The 24,443-nt window shown below is 36.2% G+C and overlaps 1 long non-coding RNA gene across 1 annotated transcript; it reads right to left on the bottom strand.

Annotated features, from left to right (window-relative positions):
• Window positions 1-5,617: 5,617 nt before the first annotated feature.
• LOC306643660 lies at window positions 5,618-22,683 on the bottom strand. The gene is made up of 4 exons (XR_013759023.1): window positions 21,972-22,683; window positions 10,258-10,425; window positions 9,367-9,399; window positions 5,618-6,150 (listed from the first exon to the last, which is right to left on the bottom strand). It is a non-coding gene; the product is annotated as an uncharacterized lncRNA (long non-coding RNA).
• Window positions 22,684-24,443: the final 1,760 nt, after the last annotated feature.

Raw genomic sequence — 24,443 nt, 5'->3', positions numbered from 1 at the left:
CTACTATATGATGATAGAAATTTTTAAAAATACGATACCTGGTTGGGGTGGGTTTTAGTATGAAATGGAAAAAGTCATAGGAATTTTCTGGAGTTACAGAAGATTTTTTTTTAAGTTTGGCATAATTCAAAGGAAAAGAATGTACAAATAGTAATGATATTAAGGAGAAAATTATAAAAATTGAAAATGATTCTGATAATTTCATAAAATGTGTGTTGTTTTAGTTAACTTTTTCACTGCTGTGAAACTAATTTTAGAGAAAGAAAATTTTATTTGGGGATCACAGTTTCAGATGTCTCAGTCCATAGACAGTCAGTTCCATTCCTTCAGGCTTGAGGTGAGGCAGGAACATCATGGTGGAAGAGAGTGGTGGAAGGAAGCAGCTCACATGATGATCAGATAACAGAAAGAGACCCCACTTGCCAGATACAAAAGATATACCCCAAAGGTAAACCCCCAACACCTTACCTTCTTTAGTCACACACACCCTTACCTGCCTTCAGTTACCACTCAGTTAATCCCCATGAGGGGATTAATTCACTGATTGGGTTAAGACACTCATGACCCAATCATTTCACCTCTAACCCTTCTTGCATTGTCTCACACTTGAGCTTTTGGGGGGCTCCTAATGTCTAAATCATAGCATTTATTTACACAGGAAATTACAAATCATAGTGAAACAGAAACAGAGACTTAAGTAAATGAAATGATAAACCATGTTCATGGACTGGAAAATCACTAGGGTAATATCAATTCTCCAAAACTGAACTACAGATTCAATAAAGCCAGATCGAAATACCATGAGTTTTTATTATGTGGAAATTAGCAATCTAGTCTTAAGGACGTGCAAATACATATTTTCAAGGATAGCCAAATGTAAAAGACTGGAAATTAGAAACTGACTTACATAATTGATCACTAGCTTAATGACCAGGTCCTATGGCAATTCACTGAGGAAAGGAGTGTCTTCTCAATCAAATATGCTGACTCCATTGGATATTCATATTGGGAGGAAAACCTTCATCCTGTCACATGCTTGTCATGAAATCATCCAGTGAACTCAGAGTTGGAGAGATTAAGAAAATTTTCTATGCCTTTCTTCACACTCTGCCAGTATCTCTGCTTCAGTTCAGATTTCAGTTTGTTCCTGAATCTTGGTTTTATATCACAGCTGCTTTCCTATGACTGGTGAGAACATTTGATGATCCCCTTGTGTTTCTTTCCTTTTTTGTTGGTGATTGGATCTATTTAAAATCTTTTATATTAGATTTCTCTTACAAGTCTTCTTCACTCTGGATTTTTACAAATTACTGGCCTTTTACAGGCAGTTTTTATTAAAAATGTATATATTTAAAATGGTGGAGTAATACAAGTCCATTTCCCTTGACTATAACCTCATCTATGAAGACAGATCAAAATTTAAAACTTGAATTAAAGAGTAGCACTGTGTAGCTTGTAATGAATAAGGAATTGTTATTATGATACCCAGTAAATTAGTGTAGGTCCAAGAACTGAAAGGAAAAATAAGTAAGGAAAAGAAACGCATGCAAACATCTAAGAATGCAGAGAAAGGTGTTGCTTTCTATTGTCACAGATAATGCATGATAAGTAGCATAAGGCACTCCACCTTAGTTTTCATGTCAGAAATTCTACAATTTAAAAAAGTCTAGAGCTGTTTGAAAGGCTTTCTTATAAAGGTAGGACTTAAAGTAATCTTTCATGATCGAGTTGGATTTGGAGATATGAAAATCAAAATAAGCAAAACTAAGAAAACAACATGAATACAGCCTTTCGGAATTGAATTTATTAAAGATGCTTTCATGTACAATGTGGGTACATTTTATATCTCTGATATTTTTTACAAGCATGATTTCTCCCTGTTACTTTGTGTTAGTTTATTTCAGATTTGGAAAAATTATGATGATCCATGGTCTTCTCTTCCCAGGCTAATGCCAATAGGTCAAATTGGAAATTCCAATAGGTCAGACTTCCTCAGAAATAAAACTCAAGTTTCAGTGAAGATCCTATCTATCCTGTAATTCCTTCCACCCTTCTTTTTAACATTAGCTTTTTTCATTTAAATTCTGCCCAACATTTTCTATTTTGTGTTTTATGGATCCTTTGATTTATTAAACAGAAAAGAGTCAACAAAGAAGCAAGAGAGAGAATTCCAGTCCTTTTCAAAATAAGGTAAGAAGGATCAGATTTACTATCCCACTTGAAACAGCCAGAATAACAAAGAACAAAAAAGTGTGGAAAAATGGTTTGTAGTCACTGAACATGAGGCAACAAAGGACAGTAATTCCTGTCACAAAGTGACCAGGAAATGAAAACAAATTGAACCTATGATTGCTACAAATCAATGCCTTAACACCTTAGAATTGTGAGTCTAAAGAGACTGAAGCAGCCTCGATTCTCAGGTAAGAGTAAAGGGTTTTCAAAAGAGTAATCTCAAGATTTTCAGAGGGTACTCATTTGGTGGTCAACTGAGTACCCATGGTACAAGATCTAAGGTAACTTTATAAGGCCAGGGAAGGAGTCTACAAAGAGGACTAGAAATCATAGTGCCTATAGCTCACGTAGGGTCAATTATTGTGCCTATTTCCACCAGACTATAGATTCACTTAGATTCACTAAGCATTGAATAAATTACACAGCAGTTTCCTGCTTAGGACTGGCAAATGATGATTCTTAGACTAAACCCTATTCTGGTCCCACTTAAAAAAACCTTAATTTTAAAAGCAAAACATAGCACAGCTAAGTAATTTTCAAGTAATTTAATTATGACCAAAAAAAAAAAAAGTTCAAGCATGCTTAGAGAAAACAAAAGGACATTTTTACCTAACAGTAAAATCCACAGTGTCTACCATCCAATCAAAACAATATGAACTACAAAATGAAGCAGGAAAATACAGCCCATAAGAAAACATAAACTATGCCATCAACACTGACCCAGAACTGAAGTCCTTGATAGGATTAAGGATCTATCCCTCCCTCTTTGCTCTTTCATGAGCCCATTTGCACATATATTTGTTCACTTGACCTCATAACACAGATCACTGTTACTCCCTCCTCCCTCTTCCTCCTCTTTCTCTTCCTCTTCTACCTCATTCATGCTTTTTATTATTATATTATATTTTCTTTGTGTTCTATTTTGGATTTGAGTTCATTAGTCTGGTTTCCACATTGCCTAATGTGTCTAACAAGGTACACAAACCAAAAGACTTAAAACAACAGAAATATATTTTCCCACAGTTCTGAAGGCTTGAATGCTGAAATCAGTTTTGGCATGGATGTGCTCTGCCTATGTGCCTTAGGGGAGAATTCATCGTTTGCCTTTCTTTTAGCTTCTGGTGTTGCCAGAATGTTTGCATTTCTTGCTTGTGGACACATCACTCCAATCTCTGCCTCTCTCATCACATGGTATTCTTCCTGCATGTCTATCTGTACCTCTTCTCTTATAAAGATGTGAGTCATGTTGGATTAAGACCCACCTTAATGATCTCATCTTAACTTGATTACATCTGCAAATAGCCTATTTCAACATAAAGTCACACTGACAAGAACTAGGAGTAAGACTGTATCTTTTGAGGGGGACATGATACAATTCACTGCAATCATAACTATAGAAACATTGACCTGGAATTACTAGAAATACTATACCAGTGGGTACTATTACTGTATCAGTGTATTTATTCCTTTTCCTTACGTCTAGCATAACAATGGTACAGAATTTTTCATCTTAGACTACTGAGTCAACAAAGAGCTCTATAGCCGCAGCATACACCAACAGTTTAATTATTTTTTGTCTAAATATGCGTTGGGTTCATTAAGAAAGTTTACATCTCATTGTCTCAATCACAAAATAGCATAAAGGAATTCACAGTTTGCACAGTATGTGCTGAATAGTCTTTTTACTGCTGCCTTAACCCCTTCAAGTTTTCCTTTATCTAACTTTCTTAGTTGTGAATTTTGAGCTGTGTGAACATGCATGAATAAAGGAAAAGATTTCAGAAAGCTGTCCTTTCCACAATGAAGCTATGTGGTATGGCTGATTGTGCTACTTTCTTTCATTGCTCAGCATTTCATCCATACACCTTAGGACTTGATTTAACCAGACTACTTCGTTCTGAAGGTTTACTCATGATGCTTTCCCATGGAGATCTGGATCTCCCTCATTCATCCACTTCAGACAAAATGAAGTGATCTTGTCAATTCTCTTCTACCACATGCACAGTGTGGTATGAAAAGAGTTGTCATTTAAACGTAAACCCTACGAAGGAAAATAACAGCAGATTAGAGTCCATAGTTGGTAATTAATAGACACTGAAATTTCCTGTCAACTTGGATCTTATTATGTTAAGGTAGCAGTTTTTCATTTCAGGCAACATAGGAAGTAGATAATGAAAAACTCTTCTCTTCAAAAATGTGTAGGTGCTAGCAAGAACATAGGGAAAATCTTTCCAAATGCACATATTAGGACTCAGGACACACAAGCCCAAAATATGACTCCATGGACTAGAATGTGCAACTTCAAAATATACCTTTGGACATATTGTTTATTTCTACCTGGTTATTTTGAAAAACTGATTGCCAAAGGGTTAAATATAATTTATATCTGAGAAGGCCACTATCTCATCAAGAAGAAGTTACTTTCAGAGTGTTAACACTATTTTTGGATTAAATGTGAGATTAGATACCAAATGCTAAAATTTGATTAATGTTCAAAATTGAGTCAAGATACAATTTTAATTCATATACCTGACAAAATTGGCCTAATATTTACCTTGCTGTGTGCTACAAAAGTAGAACAATATGAAATAGAAATTTAAAATTTTATATTTAATGAATACACATTTAAATGTCTTAACTTTTCTCTAAGGAACAATTTTACCACTTGTGAGGAAGTTGGCACAGTTATAGATGAAAATCATTTGGGCACCATTCAGTGATGTGGTTTTCAGATATTTTATTTTATTCTCTCTCCCCACAGCCCCCAGAGTTCCCCTCAACTTTTCCTTTTTCTCCCTGATTCTTGGTTTTCTCCTTCCCTTTCTTTTCCCATTTTTCCTTCTTGAGAAGGTGATAAAACTTTCACAATGTGTCAAAGAAAACACAAGATGTATTTGTCTAGATCTTTAGTGGGATTGTTATTTTCAAGTAAAACGACTCATTTTCAATGGTTACTTTATATGCAACATACAAAATAAACTAATTAAAATTACCATACATGTAAAAAGAAAGAACAACATGATTGATAACAAAGAGGAAAGGAAGCAAATATATGTCTAAGACATTGGCATTAGTCCCCAAGAACTTTAAAACAACTATGTTATTATGTATCAGGAAAATAAGGACAAAAAGATGAAAAAGACAGAAAATGTCAACATAAAATTGAAATATACAAAAAAGAATCCATTGGGCATTCTAGAATTGCAAGTTAAAATTCCTTAAAGTAATAACTTATTTGGCAGATGTTTTAGATAGCTTTCCATTAATATGATGAACTATCTGAAGCATTTGACTTATAAAAAGAAAAAAGGCTATTTTGGCCTACAGTTTAAAAGTTTATTTTCAGCTTTTAGTCTACAATCAGATGGATCCAGGACTTGGGGCCACTGATGAGGATGGGGCATCATGGGAGCAGTGCATGGGGGAGCAAACCACTCACCTCATAAACCATGAAAAAAAGAACAAGACAGGAGGGGTGAGTTGAGAAAGCAATTTTTGCCATTTTAATTTTATTTACTATTCATTAGTGCATGTTGTAAAAAAAAAATTTATGAATACACTTGATGGATTTTTATATTTTAATCATAATTTTAGATTTATAGAAAAGTTTCAAATACAGTACAGAGCATAACAAGGTACTCCACACCCAGTCTCCCTCATGATTAGCATTTTGTGATAGTGTTTTACAATTGTCATAACTATTCATTATCATTGATGCACTATTGTTGTTCTCATGGTGAAGTCCATTCTTCATTGGAAAGCCTTAGTTTTCACCTAATGTCCTTTCTCTGTCCAAGGATCCCATCCAGGAGTCCACATTACTATTAGTCATCTGGTCTCCGTGGGCTTCTCTTGGTTTGAGGAACATTGCTTAGGCATGTCATTGAATGTTGCAGTTAGAGGTCGTCTTATGTTTTTCTAACGTAAGACAGGGGTTACAGGTTAGTGGAAGAAGGACCAGGAAGGTGAACTTTCATGCCCTTCACATCATATCAAGAGTGCATTCTATCAACATGACAGCACTGTTGAAATTAACCTGGATTGTCTGGTTGAGATCATGTTTGTCTCTTTTACCCACTTTAATATTACGGAAATGCACACACAAAAAATTAGCCAGTCCATCTCCACAAATTCTTTCATCAGTGAGAATCAAGGTGCTTTGCCTATGTTTGTATGTTCTAGTACCTGTGATTGAATTCTACCAAATTCACTTTAATTGCTTTTCCTAATTGTGACACAAATTCTCTGAGAAAACGTGGGCATTATTCTTGGCCATTGAGTCTGAAAATTTGGATAAAATCAGAAAGCTAATGCAGCTTCTTTCAAAGCTTCCTTACTGAGAACATTACATCATTATTTTGTGTTGGGTCATTTTCTGGAGGGAAAGCTGACTTAGTAAACCTCACCTATTTGGGTTTTCAAAATCTGGTGTTCCTTGTCTTTACAGATTTGCTACTCAACTACTTAATACTTCAATCAGGCAAGGGAGATGAAATTTGATTTGAGCAGTGGAAATCCACAAATTAAAAAATAGGTAAGAATTCGAAATTCAAAGATCTTAGAGAAGCACCAGATGAAAATGCCCAAGGAAAAAGTCCAATATGGTCACACATTGAACCATACATTCAAGAAGCTGGAAAATTTATATTCTCCTTGCTAATAGATGACAACAATGGATTAGATTTATGTGTGTGATTGCAGTGTCCAGAATAAAAGAGATAAATCAAGAAGAAAAATAAGAAAAAAATTCCACCATTTCCCCCAAGTACTATTGTCTTACATACAATTCTTTGAAGAAATTTCCACATTTTTTTTTTTTTTGCTTTTTTATTTTTGATGTATAAGATCATGTTGGTATACAGGAAATGTGGAAAAAAATGTAAAAAGTAGAATATGATCAAAATTGGGCAAGACAGTTCAACATTTGACAAACCTTTAACTAGCGTACCAGAGAGAGAATGCAAAGTGCTGCTTCAAGTGCTGTTTCCATGTGAAGGGTAACCAACAGGCAACAGCCTTCCTTAGGCAGTCAGAAAGGTCAGTGAACCGCTATAATGAAACTCAAGCAACCTTTAAGCTTGCTATTCTGGGGCATGATTTTTAAAAACATCTCTATCTTTTCTGCTTAAATCATCAAGATTTTGGCTGAATTAAACTACTGACCATTTGGCCAGAATGTCCCCCCATGTACTTTGCTTCTTCCTGAAGAAAAATAGTATTTTCTTAGTATTTATGGTTCCCTTTTGGCATATTTTTCTCTATTTTGAGTAGAGTGAAGCTATTTGAAATGCAAGAAAGTGTAGTTAATTCTCTCTTATTAGGAAAAACTTAACCCTCTTCCCAATTATCTCCTCCCTGCAAAATCACTGTAATAAAAAATAAGGCATCTCATTTTACAAATTAGTACATAAAAAACAAAAAGGCCCCAGACTCAGAGCTGCTTTATGATAATAGATTCCTCCAAAGTTACCTCTAATTTTTCTCATGCCTTCCAGAGTTTTAAACTAATTTTAAATTTAGCAAACATTTAGATGACTACTTCTGCCAGATACTATGGAGTCACAAAGTAAAAGCAAAACAAACCAAAACACACATGTACAAGAGGAAAGGAAGTGGAGAGAGATTCAGATTCTACCCCAGATCCTAGTCTTAAGAATTCACTGTCTAGTGCTACTAAAGCCCACTGGAATTCTGAAATTAGGTTAGATATCATTGAAATCCTTTAACAAACATTTATGGAGTGCCCGGGAGTGTTCTACACACTGGAATACAACACTGGATCATCAGACAACATTCACGATTTCAAGATCTCACATTCTAGCAGGGCAAGACAAATAATTCAGATACTAAATATTAGAAAGAAAACAAAAAGCAAGAAAAGGATGCAGAATTTAAGATGAAAGGTGGCATTGAAATTTTATGAAGGGCAGGCAGAAAGGACCTTTCTCATGAGGGGGCATCTAAGTAATGTTCTGGAAAAGGAGAGGGAGTGACATGGGTGGGTATCTTGGGAGACAGAACTTCAGGAAAACAGAACAGGAAGTGCTCAGAGTCTGAGATGGAGCTTGTTTAAAGACAGCAAGGAAGCCAGTCTGGTTGGAGAGCCATGGATAAGGCAGTAGCAGTAGCAGGTGAGATCAGAAAGGGAATAGGAGCCTCCTACCATTAGAATATGAGTCATCAAATTGTTAGTTTAAAGCCCTTAGAAGAATAGATCATATTATAGATAGCTCCCATCATTTTTCCCTTTTTCCCACTGTTTTAGTCAGCTATATTGTTGCTGTGACTAAATTATCTGACCAGCAAATTATAGAAGAGGAAAAGTTTATTTGAGAGCTCTTGGTTTCAGAGGTCTTAGTCCATAGAAGGCCAGTTCCATTCCTCTGGGCTCCAGGTGAGGCAGAATATCATGGTGGAAGAGTGTTACAGAGGGAAACAACTTGCATCATCAGGAAGCAGAGAGAGTTTACTCGCCTGATATGAATATATATTTATATATACATCCCAAAGCCACCCCCCCAATCCCCACCTCCTCCAGCCACACCCTACCTGACTCTGGTTATCACTGAGTTAATCCCTATCAGGGCATTAATTCACTAATTAGATTAAGACTCCCAAAACCCAATCATTTCTCTCCTGAACCTTCTTACATTATCTCACACATGAGCTTTTGGGGGACACCTCATATCCAAGCCATAACACTCAGGGATCCTCAAATGGGTGGACTGAGATGTGATACCTTGGCTGATGACTAGAAAGGCATGAGGTTCCCAGAGCAAGTTCTAATTGTAATGTATCAGTCATTGTCATCAACTTGGCAAATGTTCTTGCTGAGTCGGTGAAAATATTGCTTACTTTTTTTTTTTTTTTTTTTAATGATCTCACACTTAAAGGAATTTCGGAGCCAGTGAGGAGAACTGACTAGTTTTCTCGTTTCCCTGTATGTGTGTTGGGGGGGTGGTGCCATTGCTAAAATTCATTGCCGTATGTGATTGTTAATTTTAGGAGTCAACTTGTCTGGATTAAGGGATACCCACATAGCTGGTAAAGCTTAATAAAGCATTATTTCTGGGTATGTCCATGAAAGTGTTTAGCATTTGAATCAGTGGACTAGGAAGGAAGAATTTCCCTTACCCTGTAGACAGGCTCCATCAAATTGCCGAGGACCTGATTAGAAAAACAAAGCAAAGGAAAGGTGAATTTTCTCTCTTCTGGAATTGGAAACTCCTTCTCCTCCTGCCCTGGAACCTCAGAACCTCAGGTTGTCCAGCCTTGATTTCCAGAACTTGCACTGGCCCACCAGCTCCCCAGGTCTCTGATTACTATGCCTTTGATCTAGCTGGTTCCAGGGCTTTCCAATTTGGACTAAATAAACCATACTACTAGTTTCCCTGGGTCTCCAGCTTTCAGACAGCCTATCATGGGATTTCTCTACCTCTATAATCATGTGCACCATTTTCCCTAGTAAATTCCATCTCTCAGATCTGTACATTTAATTTCTATATATAGTTACATCAGTCTATATCTGTATCTTTCATGGCTTCTGATTTTCTCAAGAACCTGGAGTAACAGAAGGGAGACATTCCTTAGAAATCATATTAAAGTGAGAACGGACTGAGTTGCTTCCTTCTCATGCCAGGCCTTTGTTAAATATTTGTGAACTAATGGCTAGTAGGACTTATCAAGTTTTAAATGATATACTTATTAAGGACTCCTTAGGAAATAGTGATTAGGAAATAGTTCACCATAATGGAATAGATAGATTTAGGTCATAATCATTTATCTTATAAAAATTGTTTAAAGTGTTTCTCAGTCCACAAACCTTTCACTAGTCACATACATGTGAGCATGTTCCTATACCTACATTTACACCTTCAACAGGTTCTGGTTTAGGTGTTAAAATAGGGGTCCTCGTGTCAGGCTGAACTGTGGACCATTGGCTTCCCCTTCTTGTTTCATGAGTGACAGTGCCACAAAGCAGTTTCCCTGGCTCATCTTCAGTGCAGAGAAAGCATCTTTACTTACTTGATTTCTTCAACCAAATAGCATCTTCAGTCTTTTTGCTTGTTTGCCATCTTTGAGTATCAGGTTGTAGCAAAGAAAAAGGCAACTGAGCTTGTTCCAGGTGCTGGTGGGAACAGCAGCAAACACAAGGTGTAACAATAACAGCATGAAAGCCTCATTCTTTATCTTCTAGTGGAACAAAACAGAACTTGAACAAAATAGCCTTATTGATGGCATCACAGAGGTTACAAGGAGAATGGAGGGAAAGTCAAGAATTAGTAAAAAAAAAAGATTAGAATTCCCAAAATATAAATTATTGGGTAAATTAATTAAAAACGTAACACAAGTTCTCTATCTGAATGTTAAGAATAAAAATAATACCCACCTAAAGCATGTGCTACAAAATAAATGAGAAAGTAATGTGAAAGAAAAAAGTGTTCACGTCATATTTTACATCCAGAAATTTTTAGAAGCACATTTGATTCACACTTCTTGTAAAGAGTAGCAGCAGAGAGATTGTAATTTAAAAGTTAGTGGTTACAAACATTAGACACTTTTCTGAGATTTTTAGAATGTTTAATAAATTTTCAGTTGGGAAAGCAATTGAAAAAAACCCAGTAAGTTTGTTTTAAATTCAGTTATGTCTGAATATCTGGAGAATATCAGTTATAGCTGGACACTACTACCTCTGAGTAGTAAGCTAAATAAGGGCCCCCAGTCCCAAGGACACCAACAAAACTTGTGAACAGGGTGAAAGGGAATTGCGACTAAAGATGTAATTGAGGTTGCTAGTCAGCCAACCTCCAATAGGGGAATTGCCCTAGATTATCTAGGTAAACCCAGTGTCATCTTGTGGGTCCTTAAGAGAGCACCTTTTCCAACTGTGGTATGTGTGAGAAAAAGATTGACAATAGATAAAAGATCAGAAAGATGTTATGCTATTAACTGAAGGAGGAAAGAGGCCATCACCCAATGCATGTGATCTCTAGGAGCTGGGTTAAGTGAGGAAATGAATTTTTCCATGTAGCCTTCAAAAGAACCAGACTTCATGACATCAGCCCAGTATGACCTGTGTCAGACCTTGACCTCAATTGCAAAATAATAAATTTGTGTTGTTTTTAATCACAAGTTACTATATATCAGCAATATGGGAAACAAATACACTAAGATTTATGACTTTAAAATTACTTACAGGTCTCATGAGCAATGATATCTATGATGATATTTATATTTTTGGCTGGATAGAGGCAAACTCAGAAGTAAAACAATTTGGCAGCAAAGAATTTCTTTGCAGAAAAGAAGAACATGAAAAACTTTTTTCAATAAATCATTATGTTTTCTTTACTGTAAGTAATGACTTTTCAATGAAATCTCTTTCCTTTCTAATGTATTTTACTACTAATATTTTAATGCTATCCAAACTCCTCTCACCTCATGTATTCTCAAAGTTTTTATATCTCCCTTGATTTTATACTATTGTGATTTCAGTCCCGATGCTGCCAGTTATTTGACAGTTTGCCCCAGCTCTTCTCTGGATGCTTTGAAAATCCTGTCCAGATCCCCTCTCTGGGCAGTGCAAGCATGTGCCTCTTACTGTGAGTGTTGCCTGGTGACTCCCAACTTGCCCCTTCCTTGGACATTCCTGTTAGTCAAATGGGAGCTGCTATAACTCTTGCACAAATCTCAGCCAATGACAGATGGACAGGGGTGAAGGTATAGCCCCTGCCTTGAGGTGGGACTGTGTTCCAACCCTTTTGTAGGGAATCACAGAAAAGTTAGCACCCAGTTATGACTATATTCTTGCTCAGGTTTTCCTTGCTTTGCCCTATTCTCTCACTCTCCTTTAAGAGAACTCATCAACAAGGGTCCTCATACCAGGCTTCGTTTCTACATTATCAGACATAAGACCTAAGATATTCACTCTTTCCATGTTCTTTTACATAATATACATCTTGACCCCTCAAAGATGAATTTTGAAGACTTCAGTGACATCTGGATTAAAATTGACTTTGACATGTGAAAAATCACTGGAGTTTAAGGGTGGAAAAACACGTCTTTTTCTATTTGGAAGTCTTGGTGCAGCTGCTATGGACTCTGAATCTTCACTCATATCTGGGCATTTCTTACTACCCCACATGTAGTTTGTTTGCAGACTAGACCTATACTTGCCATGATTTGGTGAGATATTTAGCAATCTCACCAAAACAATATTTCTGAACCCAAGTATCAAGAAACAGACTGGGATTGAATGACCAATACATCCTGGACTATTCCAGTTTCTAGGCTCAGATAATACCAACTCCTCCCTTTTATCTTCAGCTGCAGAATGGATGTGACTTTTTTGCCATTTTTAATCACCATTCTATCTTAATTGCTCATATTTGGCTTCTGAATTCCTCTATCATGTAACCAAACCCCAACATTAAATTTCCTCTGTCAAAAATACCTACTCCTTTCTGTCACTCTCCAGAGATACATAGATTGGGGTGGAACAGAATAAGGAAGTAGTTTTTCCCATGACTTTTCCCACTGATCTTTTCTGTAATTTGGTTATTAAAAGTTCAGCCACAAATATCTCATTTTCACAAAATGAAAATATATTTTCATTTTTCTCATTCTAAAACTCAATACTCACAAAATTTCCAAGCAGTACATAAAATAGAAAGTAAAAGTATTGTCAGGGGGAGAGACAATAACTCAAAAAACAGTGGTCATATATCTAGAAGCTAAGTTTGACTTAGTCACAGGAATAGTGGATTGTGGAACTATAGGAAAGGATGGGGACCATGAGGAGTTAAAGTGGGTATTGGTATCGGATGATGGAGGACTTGGGAGGAAGCTTTTTAATTTCATGTGTCCTCTATGGGCTACTGAAAAGAATGCCCCTGATAACATGTTGGTTCACGCCTCTACTATTTTTTTCTGCATTCAGAAAAAGCCATGCTATTACAGAGAACATCAACATTCCGTGGTGGACTTGCACAAAGTAATTGACTTTTTATTACTACAAAGGAAGTAGATTCAAAATATCCATGTGTCTAAATAGATCATGCTCTGAAATAAACTAGGCAATATGTATAAAATCTGAGGCCTTTAAATGCTTTCCCAAATAACATCTTTAATTTCCTACAGAATATGAATAAAACAATACAAAGAAAGATAATTCCTGATTATTTGGTCTCCTAGAAAACAGCATGTTTGCCAGAACATGCAGAACTTAACTGGATTGATTTCCCCTCCTCTTGCATTTTTAGCATATTGATTGATAATTCAGTTGTGCTAATAATAGACACATGGTCATCATTTACATAACCCAGATGACAAACATCATAAGTTTTCTTTGTACAGTAATCTCCATATTTGAAATGATCCAGTTATTTCTTTGTGCCATTTGTATATTGCTAATGACTAAAAAAATGAAAATTTCAAAATTGAGCATTCAAAATCATGAAAGGATCTCCAATTTTAAAAATTTCTCAAGAAAGGACCATGTAGAGTTGGGTGTGGTGGCACATGCCTATAATCCCTGTGGCTTGAGAGGCTGAGGCAGGAGGATTAGGATTTCAAAGCCAGCCTGTAACTTAGCAAGGCCCTGTCTCTAAATAAAAAATACAAAGAGCTGGGGATGTAGCTCAGTGGTTAAGCACCCCTGAAGCACCCCTGGATGCAGTCCCCTGTTAAAAAACAAAACAAAACAAAAAAGCATACATTCGTTAAGCATTCTCCTCTAACAGGGTATAAAGGTACATGCCATGCTGATAATGTTAAACAGAGTTTTAGTCGTAGTGCAGTCCTCCACTTTGTGAAGACCCGAAGCCATGGAGGGGCTAGAGAAAGACATGTAAAGGACACAGTGCTATTGAATGAGCTTTGGGCACAGACTCTAGAGACCTGTGATGTCTAAAATCCAGCCTGTTCTTAATCTACTTATTTATAAAGGTCATCATAAAGGTCACTTAGTTTTAAAGGTATTTAGTCTCACTTCCCCTTCTCTCTAAATGATTGTGATAATCTTATCTGACCAATCTGTTAGGAAATGTCAGTGGAATCAACCTGTAGTTTTTAGCACTAAAAGAAAAGTATGGACTAGTTCAGGAAAAGCAAATGAACGTCTGCACATGCCAAGGGACCCCCATCCATGTGAGTTATTAGCAGGATGCTGCAATACTGTGGCGGCATATTTGCCAAGGATGGCTGGGTTGAGATACCACAGGAATGGTTATATCTGCACAGCTTCCCCAAATGCTGCTAACTTCATATCTCCTGCTTTGCCACTGACCAAAATATGAATACAAACCTTCTAGTGAACTTGTTTCCTGAAAGCCATATAATCATGAACAAAGAAGAGTTCTTGCTGGCCTGATTCAAGACAAGGTAGGGAAGAAGGCTCTTATTCTCACAGTTATAAATGGCAAAAGGCCCCTGGTCCCCTCTTTTCCTTTCTAGTCTCCATCTCATTTTAAATTATATAATTAGTACATTATAGTTATAGATAATATTGGGGTTCATTTTGTCACAATCATACATGCATGGAATATAATTTACTCTACTTTAATCCCCAGTACATTCTCTTTCCCTCCTCTCCTTCTTCCCCCATTCCCTTTTCTCTACTCAACTGGTCTTCCTTCTATTTGTTTACAGTTCTTTAAATTGGTGCTTTATAGATACATAAAGGTGAAATTCACTGGGGTATATTCATATATGTACTGAGCATAATTTATTTTATTCTCACTTTCCTTTTCCTAGTCTGGTCACACTGAACTTCATGTTCTCAAGTATTCTAGACATCTTATGTTTCTGGAACTTCGTATATGAACTTTTATCTGTCTGAAGTTCTCTTTCCACTTCTCACATTCTCTGTCTATCTGTGACCCAAACTTCACATCTCCATTTGGGTATTTCTTCCCCTGGGAAGCTATGCATTCAATGTTGAGTTAGATGGAGCCACTGAGAACTTTCTACTGTTACCATTATAATCCTGTTAACATTTATTGAAATTACTAGATAAATGTTCTCTTTCATTTTCCAAAAGGATTTAAGTTCTTTGAGGGCAAAGTGTACTCCTATTAGGTCCAGACACATTGCATTTCCAAGTCTAGTCCAGTGCATGGCACATAGCAGATCCTTGACACATATTTGGTGAGTGTATGATCGGAGGAGTGAATGATGGACAGCCTCAATGCTTTCTTTCATATGGTCCCTGTAATACAGTACTCCTGTTCCCAGAGACTACAGAGACCTACTTCTTGGTTTACTTGCCATGTGCTATGATTGTCTCTCCACTTGCTACCCAGTGAAGTGGGTCATAAAGCCATGCTTTGGCTATAACTCACATCTCTATGATAAATTGATGGTAAAAAGAAAAGATAACTAGAGCCAAAACCAATAGGTAAGTAGTTTGAAGAAATAGATGGGTAGCAGATTGTCTATTTCCATACATCACATGCTAGGAGAAATAAGAGAAGAAATTCAGGAAGCAGTTAAGGATTAAATAAACTAGGACATATGATAACAGGATATTAAAAGAGGGACATCATATATTCAATTAACGGGTTTCTTTTTCCCCCCCTCTTTTTTATGGTTCAAAATAAAACAGTTTCTCTCTGGGGGACATGTTTCTCTGGGTTGCATCCCCTTGTATCCAATGGAGGACTCAAGTACAACATGCAATGGGTGAAGGATACAGGTACCTGGACAAAGGCCCAGCAGAAGCCGCAGTCAACCTGGTCTGGGGTGACCATTGAAGCATGGATATCAATGCAATGCCCCACTGCACAAGGAGCCAACCACTGGTCAGTCATTAGCTGTAGAATAGCCTGTGCAAAAAAGGTGTCATTTTCCAATCAATTCCAGGTCAAGTAGTAATTCTCAGGAGATAGGTGAATTTGAGCTGTTAGTAACCAGAACTCTCAGCAGCTGGGACAGGAGTGCACCAGCTAGGGAAGAGGAGTGGAATAGGGCACTCCACACATCTATACTCCTAAACCCCAGAAACAAGTACTTGTTTCAGAGCTATGCCAACTATTCAGAGAATGATTTAAACATAAGAGCAATATGATACTTGAATAGGGTTAATTCCTTTGACAGTGTCATCTCTTATATTTGAAACTTTTTTGGGGGGGAAAGAGTCAAACTAATATAATGTTATTTGAAAATGCGCACTTTTGCCAACTCTAAATTCCCATTAAAATAAAACCCTAGGAAAATCATCTTTATAGAATTTGTCTTGAATTGCTCTAAGAAGAACATGGGGGATAGGCCTAAACTACAGCAAATGAGATTAGATTTTAGATGTTTGGAAAGGAAACCAATATATTGTAAAATTCCAGGACTTTCTCACTCTGGTAAAAAATGTTGTAGAATTTCTGTTATTAAGGATTTTTTTGAAAATAGGAACTATCTACGCTTTCAAGATTGCAAGCCTAATTACCTTCTGATTCCATTCTTTATTTATCTCTCTGCACATGAGAACATAAAAGAATTAAATCTGAGCTGTATCAAATACCTATATGTATTCAACTCTGCTAGAAAATGCTTAACATATAGAGAACAAGCATTGAATTAAATCCTTATGATGGCTCTCCAATTAACTGTTTAGCCATTTGATGAAGTTGACCTCTGTTTTCTTGTAATGTGAGCTGGTAAAGATAAATAATAAAATCTTTCTGGTTCTTTTCAATAATTTGTGATTTTGTTGGGTAAAACTAAAACAGTCACAAATTACATGTATTGGAGTTGTTTGCTTCTAATACAAGAGTCTTTATTTTTTTCCAGATAACTAATATTTTCTATCCTCAATATTTACTAAGCAACACATCTTTTCCTCACATATTTGAAATGCCATATTCATGATAAAATAAATATTTATAATTTTATCAGTTTCTGGCTTTTATTATTCATCACTTAATCTATTCATTCACAAAGAGATATTTCTCAGGTACCTATGTTTGAGTCACTCTTTTTGGTGCTGATTTGTCTGTCAGTTATTGTAACAGTACTGCAGTGTTTTAATTATATGGTAGCGTATTTATCTGAAAGAAAAAATTCTTAACTATATTTCATTTTTATTATTTTACTAGCTAGGGTATCATTCTAAATGAAGAGTCATTTTTGTCAATTTCAAAATTGCTTTTGGAAATTTATTTGGACTCCAAGCACAGTTAGTTTCCTAGAAGATTCAAAGAAATTCCTAGCTTTCATCCCTTCAAAGCAGGAGTTGTTATTGGGAACTGTGGAATTTATTTTCACTGTGTTCTTACATTAGGAAGATGTGTAGTGTATTGTGGAGTCCTTTCTCCAACATTTTCAAAACTGTGTGGTTTCCAGCTACATGACACCAGTATGAGGGTCCTTATTTTCAATTCAAAATCTCATTCTTTCCTGAACTTGGTTCATTTATGTTCATTTCAATGTGATTGAGCAAAGTTAAGTAAATACACATTTACTTAATCACCTTCCTTGAGAGGCCATTCATTTGCATTCTGCAAAATTTAGAGATCGACAGTAAAGGCTGCTGGCAATTTACCAAACTCCATTTCCTATTCTTTCTGGACCCTAACCTAGACTACCTTTTCTGATCTCCTATGTGGGTAACCGAGTTCAGGCCACTATGAACTAAAGTGACCTTTGCAACTTTTAGGCCAAGGCTTTTGGGAAATGGATATCTTCCTCTCCCTGCTTGCTTTCTTATTCTCCTGTCCCCAGGATACAGGTCACGATAACACCCAAGCAGATGGGAGAGCGGCACTACGAGAGGAAAATTAAATCACCATAAGAAGACCCACTATCTCTTGTTCCATGGCAGAAATTGAACTCTTACACTGTGTTTCATGTGTCAGATCATTACTTTTTAAACTACAGATCAGTCTCCCTTACTAATGCTACTTTTTAATTCTCTAACTTTAATACAAAAGACCATGCTTGTAATTAGAAGTGAAATTTGTTTTTAAGCATTTAGAGATGAATCATCATTCAAATTTCCATGAATAGCATTCTTTCCACACTGAAACTAGAAGACAATGTAGTGTCTTAGGTTGGGTTTCCTGAAGTCAGATTCAGATAGGAGTTGTATGCAGAAGGTTTAGGGAAGTGCTCTTGAGAAATACAACCTGGAAGGAAGTGAGTAAGGCAGGACTGAGCAGAGACAGAAGCTGACCCACAGTGTGGCAGCAACTAAAGGTTAGCCCAGGTCCTAGAGGGAGCTGTGGAACTGGGGCGGCCATTTGCTGCACAAAATTGAGGCAAAGCAACCTTTGGATTTCTCTGTCATCTATTGATCACCTGAAAACCTTGGGACAAGCATTTACGTGTGTCAAGGGATGTGTTACAGGAAGGGACAAAGTTGAGAGTGGTCAGTAGCTGATATTCACGACAGTCAGAAGATGGGTGTGTTGGCCTTGAAAATAAGTAGGTATGTACATTAACAATGACATTTTTTAAGGAAGCCAAATTTTTTGGAAATAAAAAGTAAGGAATTTATTCTGAAGTACATAAAATTTTCTTGTTAGTGGGGCTTTGATTACACCAATGTTCTTCAAAGGATGGTATATGTACTCCGGAGTACAGGTAATGTCCACTGGTCATTCAGAAAGAAAATATGAGTGCATCTGTGTTATAATTTGGATCTAAGATGTTCCCTAAAAGATTCTGTTAGTGCAGGAATGTTCAGAGGTGAAATTATTAGTTTATCAGAGCTATAACCTAATCCATCCATCCTAGTTGAATGGACTAATTGGGTGGTAACTGCAGGCAGGTGGGGGTATAGCTGAAAGAGGTAAGTCACTGGGGTTTGCCCTGGAAGGCTTCATCTTCTCTGACCCCCTTTCCCCTTGCTCTTTATTTCCTAGCCATCATGAGCTGAGCTGCTTTCCTCCAACAGGTCCTGCAACCATGAGGCTCTGCCTTACCTCAGGCCTAGAGCAATGGAACCAACTGGTTGACCTTGGACTGAAGCTCTGAAACTGTGAACCAAATAAACATTTCCTCCTCCAAGTTGTTCTTGTCAGGTATTTTGGTTACAGTGATGAAACGTTGACCAACACAATATGTGTGCATATAAAATACATACATATATATATACTGCACAACAACGAATACAAACCACTCAAGCCAGCTAACGTAAAACAGGCAAGTAGCCTTTGTGTATCACTCATGAACATGTTATTTACCATAAAGTTTACCATCTTCTGTAACATTATGAAAGAAAAACATGTTGGAAAAAGTTATATGACACATGATTTTTAAAGAGTGTCCAAAACGACACATCGATGGGTCACAACAGTCTCATTATTTGGAATTTTCTTCATCTACTTTAAGATATTTATGCTTTTTTTGGCTGTCAGCAGTTGCATTACTTGGTATTTATAATATTTTTATTGAAAAAGAGAGTGATACAGATTTACTTTCTTGTGCTCATTTTCCTAAGTTTGCATAATGTATTTTGTTGTTTTGCAGAAAAATGTAGAATTGAAGCTATTCTTCCAAACAGAAATGTTTGTTGCACTTATGTTAGATTTCTGCTCTGCTACCCTGCTGTTATGCCTGGTTGATGACACTATGTCTTTTTCTTTTTTTCTTTAAATGTCCAAACCCAAAACAATCATTTTGGAGACTTGTAAATGACAGTTGAACTCAATATGCTTACTCCATCAAGACAGATAATAACTTGATATATTTTTCCATATATTTGATATAATTATCAATAGTGGGCTGGCTATAATTATGAAACACATCCTGATTTTGAAAATATGAAAATGTTTAAAAACATGCATGTTAGAACTGGTGAAATACAGTATACAAGGTTGTGTTTTAATTTTTATCAGTTAATTAATAGACATAATAAGAATTGGAGGGTACATTGTCTTCTATTGACAGATTACATTATGAAAAGGCTTAATGAATGATTTTGTTAAGTTGCTTATTTCTCTAGTCTGTTTGAAGGGTAGTTCACAAAAATCCAAATATGAGGTAAAATAAGGTAGACTTAACTGACAAGGATCCCAAGAGTTATTAAATGTCATTTGCCAAAGAATTCTATATATCGTTCTGAATCTGAATCATTCTGACAGGCCATCTCACTATTTTTGGTCTCATAAGCTACTATACCTATCCTTTATTGAAACTTTTAGTTCAAAATATCCATTACCTACTGGTGCACTTGTCTTGTTTTTTGTTTGTTTTGCCCCGGGTAGATTCTTGATATCAAATCATATATGAGTAACAAGCAATGTTGCCAGGTTAAAGTCTCACTATTATGTAAGACTCAGAATCTAGAGGTCAAAACTCATTTGTGTCACTTTGTTGACATGTATCTTTTTTGTTGGGGGTACTGGGGATTTAATCCCAGGGGCACATAACCACTGAGTCACTTCCCCAGCCCTTTTTTATTTTGAGAGCAGGTTAATTTAATTGTTAGCATCCAAGGGAACACATCTGTTATAATTCTCTCTATTAGGAGTTGTATAAGATATCAAAGTAAGAAAGATATTCAAGGGCAGTATTTGCAAGTTTGGTGAATGATTAGTAAGGGGCTTTCAAGGGTGCCCACCTTAGCTGTATTATGCCTCCCCAGTGGTATATTAATGGATACAGGCAGCACACAGAGTCTGTGAGAAGACCTGAGACTTGCTAGGACTAGAGGCATGTGGTTAAGATTCAACACCTAGATTACACTGCAGGTTGCTCTGGTGGAGACTGCTCCAGCTGCCTCTGTGCTCAAATCCTCTGTGCTCAAATCCTCTGTGCTCAAATCCCAGACTCCCACTGCCAGTTCTGGCCACAGGATGCTCGGCCAGTCTCTTCAAGTTACCTGTGTATCCTCCTAAATACATTCTACCACATGTTCTCTTCCTCACATCACTCTGTGCTGAATCAGACTCTCATGGGTGCTTGTCTGATTTGTATATTGAGACAGTGTCTCACTAAGTGGGTTAGGGCCTTGATAAGTTGCTGAGCTTGACTTTGAACTTAAGAACCTCCTGCCTCAGCCTCCCCAGCCACTGGGATTACAGACGTGCATCACAATATATTTAATTTTTAACTCGTTATTTTTTTTTCTTTTGTCACTGGCTTAATTTTAAAAGAAAATGCAAATGTAAAGTAAGGTAAACATTAATGATGGCAAAATTGATTGATTAAATTGTATTATTATATTATGTGCATGCACTAATATGTCGCAACAAATCCCACCATTACAACTATAATGTGTCGATAAAAGGCATAAGAACAAAACAAATTATGGCGAAATTATTGTTTCCCATATTTATAAACTCATTAAAAATAACTTTATTTTTAAAATTGATCTACAAAACAACTTTCCTACTTATTGCTAAGTATATTAAATAAAACTATAAAATGACTTTGTTAGTGACAGAAATTTCTTAGAGATGATCTAAGTTATTCTCAAACTCAATTCAAAGAAAACATTTTACTTAAAAACTGTGAAGCAGAAAAGTTTTTGTTTTTTTCCTCAGCATGTTTAAAATGTTTCCAGAGTAAGTTGGTGACTCTTTCTCATCATACATTCACCCTGACAAGTGAAATAAACAACATTGCTTTTCAGCTCGACTGGCACCTTCACGCTGGGCTCAGAAATTGCAATTAAAAATCATTTAAAAGACTCATTTTGTAGTTTACTCGTGGGAAGAAGCACATCTTGTTCCAAGGCTGTTCCTAAAAAAGCCTCCTACGCTATCACTGAGAAATTTCCAAAGGTCATGGTTGAAATAAGCACCTACCTTGTTTTGCACATGGCTGATGATTCCAAGCCACTGCCATACTCCCCAGTTACATCTCCAACCCTCTTCTGTTTCCCAGAAACAGGCTCCTATCACCTTCTGAACTCCAGAGCAGATTTTAGACTCTATCTCTTTGAAAAGTTCTCACAATGCGAAAGAGTAATAAATACAGACTCTCAGCTTGTGTACATGAGTTGGCAATCCAATCTTCCAGCTGTGTGGCTGTTAATCTCATCCAAACGTATGTCACTAACTCTTTTGGTACTTTAATAATACTGACTTCAAATATAACATAAAGTAAAATCACATTCAGGGTTAGATGGATAGTAAACTGAAACTCAGTGAAATAAACTCAGTGAAACTTGATTGACTTCTTTTCTCAATGAGATGGAGAAAATCATGCCAAAAGGAAAAGGTAAAAGTAGCAGGATTAAAATATGTATTACTATAATTCCAAGAACCAGAAGGAAAAAGAGGCAGACCCCGCACTGAGAAAGCACATGGGCATGAACGCACACAATGTGTATGCCTTAGGCATCTCTCCACTGCTTTTTGTTCCTCTATAAAGGGTGCAGGTGCTTCATGGTTCTCGTAGAGGATTTGCTCTACCTGCTCCTCACTGCTGACTGCTGATTCTCCTGCATATTAACCAACCAAACTCCAGAGATTGCCTAGAACTGGAATTCCTATATGATCGTTTCCCAAAGATTGAATAATTAAAACATTACCAATGCAGAAGGTTATATGTGTATGACCTTCTGTGTATGTATTTGCATGTTAATATAACAACTAAGAAAACTGCTAGTACATTCATCTTGTTGTAATTAACTAAACTGATCCAAAAGCTGCATTAGAAGCTCATTTCGTCTTCCAACCTATTGTTAATAAAATGTTGAAATACTATATTTGTGATATCTTAGCGACTGAAAATGTTCATACATCTAATTTACTCTCCCAAAGTAAGTTCTGCACAAGAAATACAAAGCATGTGCTGAAATGCTACAGTATAACTACTACCGGCCTAATAATAAATGCACCATTTATTTCTTTGGCATTTGATTTGACAACCACTTTATTAAATACTTTATATAATGAATTCACTTATCATATGTCCCTTATATATTCTATTTCTATTTCTATTTTATGGATGAGGAAATAGAGACTTTGGAAGACAAAGTAATTTGCCTAATTTGCCTAATCTTACATAGTCAGTAAGTGGCAGGTAATTTCAACCCTGGTCTATACAGTTCTAAAACATGTGTCTATTACTACTCTGCCATATTTTTGTATCTCAAATAATTCTTTTAAATTGAGTATTGCATGATCAGTATACATAAATAAGACCAGAGTTCATATTTTAAATTGCTATCTTTGAGGCTAGTTTTAAATGTGTTAACAGCTACATTCAGTGTGACATTCTGTTGTGTGTGAGAATAAGTACCCCTTTATGGAAATAGAGAAAAAATTGTGGCCGGATTTATGATATTTATGTTCATCTACTTCAAAGAATTTTCCCTATGTATTCAAATAGCTCCTGGTCTTTCAACTCTGAAGTGAATACAAACAGAATTTTATCAACTTTCCACAGCAATGTTAATATCTTTGTGTATATTTCTTGCTTCAAGTTTGCTTCTGCACTCTGAGCACAGTGCAGTCTGTTGGAGGTCATTCTGAACCTTTCTCTTGGGGCATTTCTCCAATCTTGGGGACTGATAAAGATAGCTGGGGTCATAAGAAATTTGATGAAAGTTTTTTTTTTTCTTTTCTTTTTAATTTCTCCATACTAAACTATCCCTGAATAAATCAATGTCTATTTTGGACAGAAAATGCATCTGTATATTTTAGTACAGATATCAGAAGCACTGTGTGTCAGAGAAGAAACTAACTTGACTACTGAATTAGCTCTATTTCTGAAAGGTCTCAAATCCATGGAATCACTTCTAAAGTTGAAACACATGAGAAGATTTTGAAGACCTAATAGGGTTTTTTTCCTCTGATTTTTTTCCTCTGTGTTCCTAGATATAGCATGGAACAATAGAGTAATATCTTCAAATACTTCTAATCTTGAATTCAGGAGTCTCTTATGGCCTTATGATTGATATAATTAAATGCTAACATTAAAAAGACAAATAGACATTTAAATGAAACTTTTAAAGAGGGAAAATGGTAGATGGGATTTTGATGCAGATGTAAATGTTTTCCAGAACAGGTTGCTTCATCTCTAATGAGCTATATACCAAGGCATAATTGGTAAAAATAAATTAACTAACAGAAAATGAAACTCAATGGGATATATAATAGTTTCGAAATGGGATAGATAATAGTTTTGAAATGAAAGGAACTTAGTATATTTAATTCCATTTTATCCCTTAAATCACTACATAGATATGGGCAAATGTCTTCTTAGTTTTTCCTCTGCAAGAACTGAAGTGCCTGAGGACAAGGAGGGAAAGGGCAAGTCTTGAAATCAAT

Source organism: Sciurus vulgaris, assembly GCF_902686455.1.
Source record: "Sciurus vulgaris genome assembly, chromosome: 14".
Taxonomy (NCBI): domain Eukaryota; kingdom Metazoa; phylum Chordata; class Mammalia; order Rodentia; family Sciuridae; genus Sciurus; species Sciurus vulgaris.
The sequence above is the reverse complement of the archived record's forward strand: the minus strand, read 5'-3'. Positions and strand labels throughout refer to the sequence as shown.